The following is an 11,854-nucleotide window of genomic DNA, read 5'->3' on the forward strand; positions in this document are numbered from 1 at the left end:
CTGAGAAGGCAAGCCTTTTCCTAGCTGTGAGCCTTAAGAAAGTTATTTAGCCTCTCTAGGGCTCATTTTCTCTTTTGTAACATGTAGATAATAATACCTTCTAGAGAGGTTACAACAATTAGAAACAAAGTACTTGGCAGAGTGCCTAGTGTGTAGGTGTTCAAATAAATGTAATTGCAAAGTTAATGATCATGACGATAATAATGGAAACAGAGAATGTCACCAGGCACGGAGTTCCAAATTCCCAAAGTCATTATAAGATCTATGTTTGTGATTGGATTCTTGGCTGACCCCAAAACCAAATTCAGAAGACTCTTAACACTCTGGAGCCACCGTAAGGACCTGCTGCTTGTGTGTATATGCTTCTGGCTGGCTCTGGGTATCTAGGGAACGTGGTTCTACCTGAGACTCTTTTGAGTTGGGAGATACACTGAGCTTGAGACTGACTCTGCAGTGGCTCTGGGTCCCCTGGCATGCCTCCACCTAGAAGGCCGCTCTGGTATGTACCTAGTATATCCACGGACAAAGCAAGGAACTACCCCCTCTCCACACTGAGCACAGCACAACTCAGCATTCCCTACTCCAGACGGATCCCTGCTCCAACTGTGGAGCTTTGGGAAAGGCAACAAGTTACATTCTTACCCCTTAAGACTGCCCATGTGTCATTTTATGGACAGAATACATTTGAATTCATCTTAGTTATGTGCACGTTATCTGTGGATATTCACCTTTTAGAATTCACTTACCATTTATTTATCACAAATATAACAAATTGATATTGAGTGCCCAGTGTGTGCCAAGCACTGGCTTAGGTACACGTTGAAAATACACTGACAGACGAGCCTGCAGAGTAAACATTATATAAATGCTAGTGGTATGTAGATGTCATATATTTATCAAACACAACTATATATGTATATATATACACACATGTTTATATTTATATATAAACTCAAAAGAGATTTAATGGGGAAAGTCAAAGCCGATTTCCGATGTGTTTGTGTCTTTCCAGGGTGACTTGTAAGGCACTACCAACACCATCTGCTCCAGAGCAGAAAGACTACTTAATAGCCAAAAGCAGCTGCCAGCTTAGGCTTCAATGTACTCTCTCAGTTCCCTCCAGGATGACCTGATGTGACCACCCTTCTAGGTAAAGAGGATTCTATCTCCATTTGACAATAAATCCTTAACCTGAGGAAAGAGGAGTCATGCTGCCTGGCTGACTTTAAGTCCCAGGAGGGCGGAGGTTTTACAACTAACTTAGCTCTACCTGGAAAAGGCCATGTGTCAATCATTCAGAGGGGTAAATCCGGTTTGTCTGGTTTGGGGTCTGATTGTTTCAGTACCTCGATGTGAGGAAGGATAATATTTCTGAAATATTAACGTGTTTCTTTTCCCTAATATTTTGAGATGCAGTAAAACTGGTGGCTAATCCCTAGGAAGGGGGTGTGGGCAGGTGTGAAGGAAGGGGTGGGCTGGGGAAGAAAGGGGAGTGAAATGCATTGGCATCAAGACCTTTTCTATTCTTTTTTTTTTTTTTTTTATCTTTGAGAGACAGAGTGCAAGTGGAGGAGGGGCAGAGGGAGACACAGAATCCGGAAGCAGGCTCCAAGCTCTGAGCTATCAGCATGGAGCCCCATGTGGAGCTCGAACCCACGAACTCTAAGCTCATGACCTGAGCCAAAGTCAGACGCTTAACCAACTGAGCCACCCAGGCACCCCAAGACTTTTTCTGTTCTTAAATTTGAAATAAAAATTAGTTTTGCTATAGAAAAAACAAATTAAATCCCCTGCATAACCTGACATCGTGGGGTAAGAGCTCAAATTGCCTCAGAGACTTTTTGGGGGTTTAGCCAGCAATTAAAGTATCTCAGTGCTAATTGATATACAGTAGGCAACTTTGGCAAATTGCTTAATAATGGTAACAAGATCATTGTAAGAAATCTAGGAAATGCCAAAGTGCTTAAATAAAGTGAAAAAACTGTTTGTAACATTTGTACCCTTTTCCTTTCAGTATATTCTTTCTGCTTTTTAGAAAACATAATTGAAATTATACTGTATATAAAATTTATCTTACTGTCTTATCTGAGAACGTTGCTTAAAGAACATTTTCTGTCATTAAAAATATTTATGTATTCTTTTAAATTAATTATGTTATATTGCAAAATTAACCCATGTTCATTGCAGAAAATTTAGAAAAAAGAGGAAATAAATAGTCCTAACTCAAGAAAATAACTATTAACTTAGTTATTAATATAGTTATCATATTAATATAGAGCCATAGGCAAGAGTTTTACCTATAAAAGCCTCATTTTCTTTATCTTTAAAATAGAGATAATAGTATCTTCCTTATAGGGCTGTTATAAAAAATTCCATATAAATGTAAAATGTTTCTCACAGTGCCTGACATATCATCAGAACATATTTATAATTTTATGCTACTTAAAAATTTTTTTAATGTTTATTTATTTTTGAGAGACAGAGAGAGTGTGAGCAGGGGAGGGGCAGAGAGAGGGAGACACAGAATCCAAAGCAGGCTCCAGGCTCTGAGCTGTCAACACAGGGCCCGACGTGGGGCTTGAACCCACAAACTGTGAGATCATGACCTGAGCCTAAGTTGGACGCTTAACCGACTGAGCCACTTGGGTGCCCCTATGCTAATTTTAAACAAAATATTATCAACCTTTATAAATTGTTCTACAACCTGCTTTGTGTTTTAACTGAATAATATATATCAGGATCATTTTTACATGTTAACAAACATAAACCTGCAATATAATTTGAATAACTACATGGTGTTTTTTTCCATGACTATGTATGAGACATTAGGTTGCAAACATGATTTAAAAAAATTTTTTTAACGTTTATTCATTTTTTGAGAGACAGAGAGAGAGCATGAACAGGGGAGGGGCAGAGAGGGAGACACAGAATCCAAAGCAGGTTCCAGGCTCTGAGCTGTCAGCACAGAGCCCTACACGGGGCTTGAACTCACGGACTGTGAGATCATGACCTGAGCCGAAGTCCGATGCCCGATCGACTGAGCCACCCAGGTGCCCCCAAACATCATTTTTAATGTTTGCATAATATGCCATCATGTGTATGTGCTATATTGTATTTACACTATGTTGTGTGTTATGATCCAGCTACCTGGGGACAGTGAAACCATGTTAACGGTAATCAAATATATTTTTCTGACTCTTCCAACTTTTTTTGCTGGGCTTTAGGCCCTCTTCAAAGATGACTCGTGTCATTTCTAGGAGTCCCCAAGGGATTCATCTATTCATTCAATTAACAAACATTGAGCACACACCATGTTCCAGACATTGTGCCAAGGATGCGATAGTGAGAAGAAAGACACAGCTGCTGTTCTTTTGGTGTCTTCAATCTAAAATGGAAGACACCAGACCTTAATCAAACAATCACTTAGGGAATCAAATGCAAGCTACGTTCAGTGCTAAGAAGAACAAGTAGATTGCTATGGTAACAATGGCAGATGGATTTGACCTTGGCTGGGGCTCAAGGAAGGTCTCCGAGGCAGTTCCTGCTTGAGATAAGATCAGGAGGGTGGAGGAGTTCATGAGGTCTGGGTGATGGGGTTCTGAAGAAAGTGAGGGTCATGTCCAGCAAAAGGAACAGCTCTGTGGGCAAAAGGGCAAGAGCTCTGTGGAAGGAGGACACCCGGCGTGCTTGGAGAAATGTCTGGGGCTTGAGTGAACCCATGCTGGAAACAACACGTGCCATCTGTGGTGGCAGCATACCAGGCATGTCTTTTAAAACGTGTTTTGTTTTTTGTTTTTTACTTTACAGGTACAGAGGGGCCAACTGATGAGGGGGCAATTGCCATTGAAAAGATAATTTATTATAACCACAGGTCCCAAGAGGAAGGGGCACATGAGGAAGCACCACGGTCAGTCAGAAGGCTGAGGGAATGTGGGAGACACATGGGCAAGAGCCTTTGTTGTGGTTTCTGTGGGAAGGAACGGGCAAGGCAACGTATGCAGTTTAGGATTGGCAAATCTGAATAATTTCAGCGGTCTCTGAGGCAAAGGGGCTGTCCCTAATTATCTGGTACCTGGTTCTGGGGGATCACTGAGGCCAGGAAATAGTGGCCCTGAGTGTGAGAGCCCATAGAGGAGGTGGGTGGTAGTGTGGGCTCTGGATGGGTTGGTTTGCATATGAAAGTCCCACCCACCAGCAGGTTGTTTGCTATCTCTAGAAATTGTCTAGCCCTGGGAAGGGATTCCTTCCAGATTCAGCAAGCCCCAAGATGTCAAAGGATCAAAAGTATAGAGTAAGAGACACGATTAATACAGTATATTGGAGGAACATCAGGGAGGAGAACAGTCAAAATAGAGTTAGCAAGAGGGACAGATGACGAGGAAGGATGATATTTCTCGATGTTTCTGAGAGACTTGAATGAAAACAGATCCTTGCAGTTTTTGTAGTCCTTTTCCCCTTTGGGCACAAGCATACAGCTGATCGGAGGGCTAACCTGGATGACAGAAACATCTGCACTCAGAAGTGTCCCAGCAAGTGAGGTGTTCATCTTGGGTTAAGCCTGGGTGCTGGGTCTGTTCCTTGAGAATACATTTTTTCTTACGTTCGTTGGTCAAATAGGCCCTAGAGCAGTGATTCTCAACCAGGAGCTATTCTGTGGAATATAGGACATTTGGCAATGTCTGGAGACATTTCTGGTTGTCACAACTTGGTGGAGAGTGCCAATGGCATTTAGTGCGCTGAGGTCAGGGATGGTGCCAAACACCTTAAAATGCATGGGACTCCCCCCGCCCCCCATAACAGAGCATTATCTCCCTCAAAATGTCAGTAGTGCAAGACTGCCCTCAGTGTCTGTATCCTGGAAGTGACCAGGACTAGAGTTTAAGCTATGGCCCTTCACAACAGAATTTTTTCATTAATAATCACCCTGCAGTGGACATATTGTATTCATCATTTTTATAACTTTTTGTTCAGTCTCAAGATGTATCTTCCCTGTTTCTTCCCTCTATGTCTGTTTCTGGAAAAGAAGTTCTGGGGAGCATATGTGGAAAAAAATGACTTAATCTACTCTCTCATAGGACAGTGACAAAGACCTTTCAGTCACAGTCTCCTATTTGTCTACCTTTTGAGTGTCCCTATTGCTTAATGAGTTCAAGTCAACAAGTCTTTAATTACTGTCTGCCATATACTTAGCATGTGTCATTTTCTGGAAATCTAGCACAGTGCCTGATGCAATGCACATAAGGACTTGGCCCATGAGAGCATACATTATCTTATTTACCTCTCCCAATAACCATATTATGGAGGGATTAATATACCTCAGCTTATATATGAGTAAATAAAGGCTTGGAGAGTCGAATCATGCCTAGATGACATGGCTAGGATGTAGTAGACTCTGGATTTGAACCCAAGCGCATGGTCTGACCCCCAAAGCCAATGCCCCTCTTGTGGAACTCCATGACTCCTTCCTGTTGATGAAAACTGGGGACCACAATTCTTTATCCCATTAAGAACTGTGCTGTGGTTGGCTCTTTTAGTTTCGAAGATTCTGGTAAGCTCATTCAGCTTCCTGTAAAAAAAAAGTAAGTACAGTCCTGGATGAAAGGAAAAATATTAACCAAGGGAATAAACAGGCCTCATAATGGCTTGACTCCCACTCTACCAGAAAGTATGACTTTGAAAAACTCTGATTCCAACATAATTAGTACCTTAGTTGAGATCCTATTAAGTAACAGAGATTGGTAATGGATAATGGCAAAGTTAGGGGACATTTCCCAACATTACACAAGTTTTATTCTACAGATTGCTTCCTGGGAAATTAAAGAGATGCTCATTGAGCCTGAGGTGAGCCTTGAATTTCACAGAAGATGGAAAGGCTCATCAGAGTAGGCCTATTCCTGCTTTTGATATAAATTACTTATCCTCTGGATGTCAGCCCCTTTCTTACCCCTCAGACTCTCTCTTGTTTCTCCCATATTGTCAGCGTTTTGTTTTTTTTTTTTTTTAATATATCCTTCTGTATGGTTTTAATGGATTTTTCCTATTATGCCCCTATTCCCTCTATAAAGTAAGACTTGAGCTAGCTAGTTAAATAATCTTTAGTAACAACATGGAACTATACCCTATGGTAGTTTTAAAAATAAGATGCATAAAGCAAGTGGCAGAAGAGTATAGAAGATGTGATTTCAACTGTGCTATAAAAAGGAAATATATTTTAATATGTACAAAATATGTCTGGGCTCAGACAATGGCTTATCAGAAAGAAGAGGGGCTGAAGAGGTCAGACACTGGTAGGATGTAGGTGACGTTTGCTTTTTAAAGGTTTTAAGAACTAGTCCACTTCCCAGGTAGAATTCTATAGGTGACAAGATGCCATTTTGAAGGATCATGCCTTATCTATAATTTAAGGCATCAGGTTCTTCATTTGTTTACTAAAGGTTATACTTTAATTACAGATACTAGAGACTCCTGATAAAATACTTAAGTCTTTCACAAACTGCTTTACACGCCAGGGATCCACACTCTGATTTCAGAATGGCTACACCTTCCACCAAAGAATGTAATGGATCTTCTTTGGGCTACTGTATTACACTTCTTAGGTCGATGCCCACTTAGTTGGCACATTTCTGTTGACCCCTAACAGTGCTGATTTTGCTACTATCACTGGGCACGGACAGCTTTGTATGATCACCATCCTGTCCCTACCCAACAAAAATGAAACAAGTCATTTAGCCACTGATCTCAGCTGACAGTAGAATCAGTAAATCTTTGCAATGGTGGGTTTGCCAAGCACAGCTCTCTGGCACTACAAGTGTACTGACCAGTTCGAGAGAGAGTCTCCGGCTCACACCATTCACTCTGCACCCCTGACTATCTTTCCTCTTCTGGTCCAACTTTTTTTTTTTTTCATGATCATATTGCAGTCTCTGCTGAAATTTAAGAAAGACTAAAAATCAGGGACACCTGTTGTAGTTGGAAATGACCATGTTGTCTGTGTTATAGTGGCCATTGAGCCTGACAGCTGCACAAATGCAGGGCCAGTCAGGGTCTCCTTCAGTAGAAGTGACTTCTCTGTTTGGAAAAAAAAAATGCCAACAGAAATGCCCCTCAGAGCCTGGACTGTTGCTGTGGCTTTGTCTGCTTGCTTGTTCACTTGCTTGGTTTTACAGAAAGAATATTTTCTGGTTTGTCTCAAAGTGGGGAATCATAAAAATAATATGTATATATACATTTACATATTTCATTTTATCTTAAAACACAGGTGCCTATTTTCCAGTGACTCATGTAGAGCCAAGGCTTGATTTGAGGGTGGACATGCTGTTTGGAGTCATAGAGTTGCCCCTTTTAAGGAAACCCCTTTCTGATGTACCATGCACCATTTCTAGAAATGTACCATTTCTAGGTTGGATTTCTTTAAAGTGGAATTAGAACTCCAAGCTCCTTGTGGAACAGTCTGAAAGTAGATTCCATTTAGATTTATACAATCTTTCCCCACAGAGTTTACTTCCCCATACATAATTCCACAGCGATATTCTTAGTTAGTTGTTTTTACTAAGTCTTTCCAAAGCATTCTCCTTAGTATTTGTAGAAAAAAGGGCTCTCATTTCATTGTATTTCACTGGCTTATATAATACGTAATTAAAGGAATGTAATCAGGGCACCTAGGTGGCTCAGTTGGTTAAGCATCGAGCTCTTGATTCCAGCTCAGGTCATGATCTCAGGGCTTGTGAACTGGAGCCCCATGTTGGGCTCCATGCTAACAATGCAGAACTTGCTTGGGATTTTCTCTCTCTCTCTCTCTCTCTCTCTCCCTCTCTCTCTGCCCCTCCCCCCACTCACACTCTCTCACTCTCAAAATAAATAAATAAACTTAAAAAAAAAGAACATCACCAACACATACAACTGGCATTGAGTGGTTTGGGGACAAAGTCCAACTGATCCTTGGACAATAGGCAGCACAGTTTGAGGGGGTGGAGCAGGGAGGTGACTGAGCAAGCAGCCAGAAGCAATGCCCAGCTACCACTGGAGCATCAGTCAATAAGTCTTCCTTAACTCTGGGAAAAGGTGGGTTCATGGGATACCTACTGTTCATTAGTCTCTTTTAGGGTCTTGCAATGCATTTTAAGCAGCGTTGATGGAGTCTTATGCAGAAGAATAGAATATCTGACAGGTATGGAAGTGTTCTTGGGGAATCACATTCATCCCCTCTCTGCCCCTTTTATTCCCCTGAGGTGGCCCTTGAGAAACATCTGGAACACCTAGGGCTGTGTGAAGCACAATATGCAAACCTTGGACAGAGTCCAATTCTTTCACAATGAAATAATAAACTGAAATCTAGATATTGTGGCCAGAATTCAGTTTTCCTGGTTCCCGAGCTTACACTTTTTCTGCTATGTTTTCTGACTTTTATTTCCCATGTGACTTGAGGCTGCCCCTCCTCGGGTTTTTCTGCCATCTGATTATCTCTGTGCGGCAGCCCAGAGGCCAGGAAGGAACAGAGTGGAATGGGCTCAGCATGGCTCTTTCTTTTTGTATAGCTCTCTGAACTTCTTGCCACTAGCATCGAATCCCTATAAATCAGTGTGTGGTGGGAGAGGCATGACTTTCTTGCTGACCTTTCCACCAAGACTGTTACTTTCAAACACTTTGTGGGCTGCAGAAGTGTTTTTATTGCTCAATATGTGGTCCCACTTTCACCTCCAAATTGCTCCCAGGGGAGGTAACATCTAAGTGGGGCTTGCTCAGGAGAAGGGGGCAGAGGAGTGGAAGGGCAGTCTAGGCAAAGCAAACATCAAACACAAAGACCTTGACTTGACATGAACCAGTACATTGTTTCAGAAGCAGAAGGTGAGAGCAGGGGTCAAAATCATGAAGGGTCCTATATCCACGCTAAGAAGTGTGGATTTTGTCCTGAAGGCACTAGAAAGTTATTAAAGGATTACAAGCAGAGGGATGACATGGCCAGGCTTGTGATTTATATGGATCACCCTGTCAACGCAAGAAAATGGATGGTGGTGGTAGGAGGGACTAAAAGCAAAGAGGCCAGATAGGAGATGGATGGCTAGAGTAACTCAGGGGAAAGATGATACAGCCCTGAACTAAGGTTTTAACAACATGGATAGAGGGGAGGAGGCAGATTCCAAGAGAACACTTTCTGATGCTGACTAGAAAGTTGGATTAAAGTGGCTAAAACAATTTTCAGGAGCATGAAAGAGAGTATGGACGTGATCAAGCTTCAGATTCAATTGCGAGGAATATTTCAGAACTTCTAGTCTTCCTATCAGGGCTTCCATGTATGGCTGGACGTGTTGTACACTACTGTGCACTACGGAAGGTGCTACTGACACAATGCAGTGTCCTCAGACACTTCAAGTTGTGCAATGCTACCATCTTGCTTCCTATGGTTGTGCAAACAAAAATTTCCAGAGAAAGTCTATGTAGCTTCCTGACAAGTGTCATGTGAGGTATCGAAGCCCAACTAAATAGAAGAGGTAAGGTAAGGCAAGATTACTACCAGTAGCTTTTGGGGTCTAATGCAAAACTGAAACAGTCCTTGCTCCACACAGGTGCCGGGAAAAGAGCGGAGTTCAGATGGCTGCAGGCTCTCAGGCAGTTGGGGAGGGACACAGGAGGTGGTACAAAGCACTTGGCATCAGAACAGCCTGAGACAGAACTTGCACCGACGTGGTACAAGTCTGAAACATAGAAAACAGCCCCACCAAGGACATCCTACCGTGGTGCCCAATTCAGGGGCTCAGGGGAACTTGGAAGAGTCTTTACAGTGGCAAGCCCCTCAGCAGGATCTGCACCCACACACCAAGAGGCATTTTCTTTCCATTCTGTATTTGGAAAAGGTTGTGGTTTGTGCCCCTCCCTTTGCTTCACGTTAGCCAGTAAGGATGGTAATTCTTCTAGAAGCAGATGCTTTGTTTGTTCACAGTTCATGGTGTGTATGAAATAGATGAAGAAGTAAATGAGTATGTGCAACTGTCCTTCAGTTTACACAAATTAATATATTTCTAAGAAGTTGTGGGTGTACTGCATCCAAACCAAATGTCAACACAGGTTGGAAGTCTCTAACAGATGAAAATTGGAAGTGAACGTGCCGCGTGGTGTGCAGATCATATGGTCAGTGCCTACCAGTGCCTGCCTCATAGCGGAGGCTCCATGAGCGCTCACTGAACTCACAAATAAATGGGTTATGTTAACGAAGCATTTCCGCACAAATTATCTCATTTGATCCCAACAAGTCTGTGAAGTAAGTGTTGTTATCTTTGTTTCACAGAAGAGAAAACAGACGCTTTGGAAGTTTCACTGATTTACGTGCTCAGGGTCACACAGCTACAAAATGCTGTAGCTGGGACATTAATTGAGATCTTTTGATTCTTTCCACCGCTCGACAGCTGTTTGTAAAAGCTTTGGTCGGCACAATTCTGATTTAAAGGAACCTACTGAGTAATCCTCTGGTAAAGAAGAAAACCGTGCCTGATGCATATTTTGTAAGCCATTTTTTGGTATTATTTTGGATTTTCTCAGAGTGGGGCTCTCATCTTGTAAATGCATAAATGCATAAATGCCTAGTTTACACTCATTTTGAAGACTGAGTAACTGTAGCACATAAAGGACACACAAATGGCTGGTAACCACAAAAAGGGAAAAAGGAAAAAAAGCAATATGAAAAAAAAAAAGACTTCTTCCCTTCTTTTGACCTATTAGAATCCACTTCTCTTGTATGTAGCCAGCATTACGTAATGTTTTATTTCTTGTCTCTGTCTGGTTCAAGGCTGAAATATTTGCTTTCTAAAATTGAGACCCTAATTTGTTGGGTTGATTTGATAAACTAATGATGTAGAAATTGGTTCCGAGGAGGAATGAAAACATCCCCCCCTCCCCCCCACCAAATCACAGGTGCTGAAAGCCATAGATGAAGGAAGTTGCAAGCTTCCTTCTATGTAAAAATGGAAGCAGTTAAGCCTCCTAGGGCAGGAAGCTAGTCTCAGAAAGTGTTACCTCTCACGCATACCACAGCAAGTGGGCTTTGCCCATGTGTGGTTATTCAGATTCCCACGCCTCTCCCACCTGCTAGGGGCCTGGGGGGCCCAAGGCAGCTCAAAACTTCACATCCTCTGGTGGTGACCCCCAAGCCTCCCGCTGGAGACAGTGTTCTTGTTCCCTGTCCCCAACTGCTGTTGACCATTGCGTGCTTGGTGAGCTTTCTCTCCTGATCTTTTTTTAGGTAACCGTGAACAGAAGCCCAAGGATCAGGTGCTGGCTGCAGAACAAAGATGTTTACTTTCCACCAGGATCAAAGGTGAACATAAACCAAAAATAAGTACAGCACCTTTACCATCAGAGTCTTTCAGACAATAAAGCAGAACATATTTTGAGAATTATATCAGCAGACACTGCTCAGGAGAATTTGTCTAAAGCAATGATTATCTTAATTTGATCTACCCCGTCCTTATTTGACTAGCGGAAGTGTCATTTCACGGATGAAGGACAGCAGACCTCAGCAGCCTGGCTGAAGGCGGTGTTTTTAAGAATTTCAGAGACCTCCACCTTGTTTGTGGTTAAACTTTATTCATTCAGCTTTCCCTGACTCAGTGCTTCCTCCAATTAATTTGTGCTGAGCAGAAACATTGAATATCAAATTGAAAACGAAAAGAAAATTTGCTGAGTATTTTAGTTGATAAAAGAGAGTCGAGAAAGATCTGAATACATACATGCATGCATAAAATTTTGATGGAGGTGGTGGTGTATTTTCCAGCAAGCAAACTGCAAATTCACAATGGTGTTTATTGAAGTGCACTATATTTAGCAAAGGCAGGTCTGATGGAGCTTGGCTTTGAGAGGGCTG

The 11,854-nt window shown here is 42.1% G+C and overlaps 1 long non-coding RNA gene across 1 annotated transcript; it reads left to right on the plus strand.

Moving 5' to 3' along the window:
• Positions 1–202: 202 nt before the first annotated feature.
• LOC128314243 (uncharacterized) lies at positions 203–11,390 on the plus strand. Its single transcript, XR_008295737.1, has 4 exons — positions 203–499; positions 1,013–1,150; positions 10,283–10,496; positions 11,234–11,390. It is a non-coding gene; the product is annotated as an uncharacterized LOC128314243 (long non-coding RNA).
• The last annotated feature ends 464 nt before the right edge of the window (positions 11,391–11,854 follow it).

Source organism: Acinonyx jubatus, chromosome B1 (assembly GCF_027475565.1).
Source record: "Acinonyx jubatus isolate Ajub_Pintada_27869175 chromosome B1, VMU_Ajub_asm_v1.0, whole genome shotgun sequence".
In the NCBI taxonomy this organism is placed as follows: Eukaryota; Metazoa; Chordata; class Mammalia; order Carnivora; family Felidae; genus Acinonyx; species Acinonyx jubatus.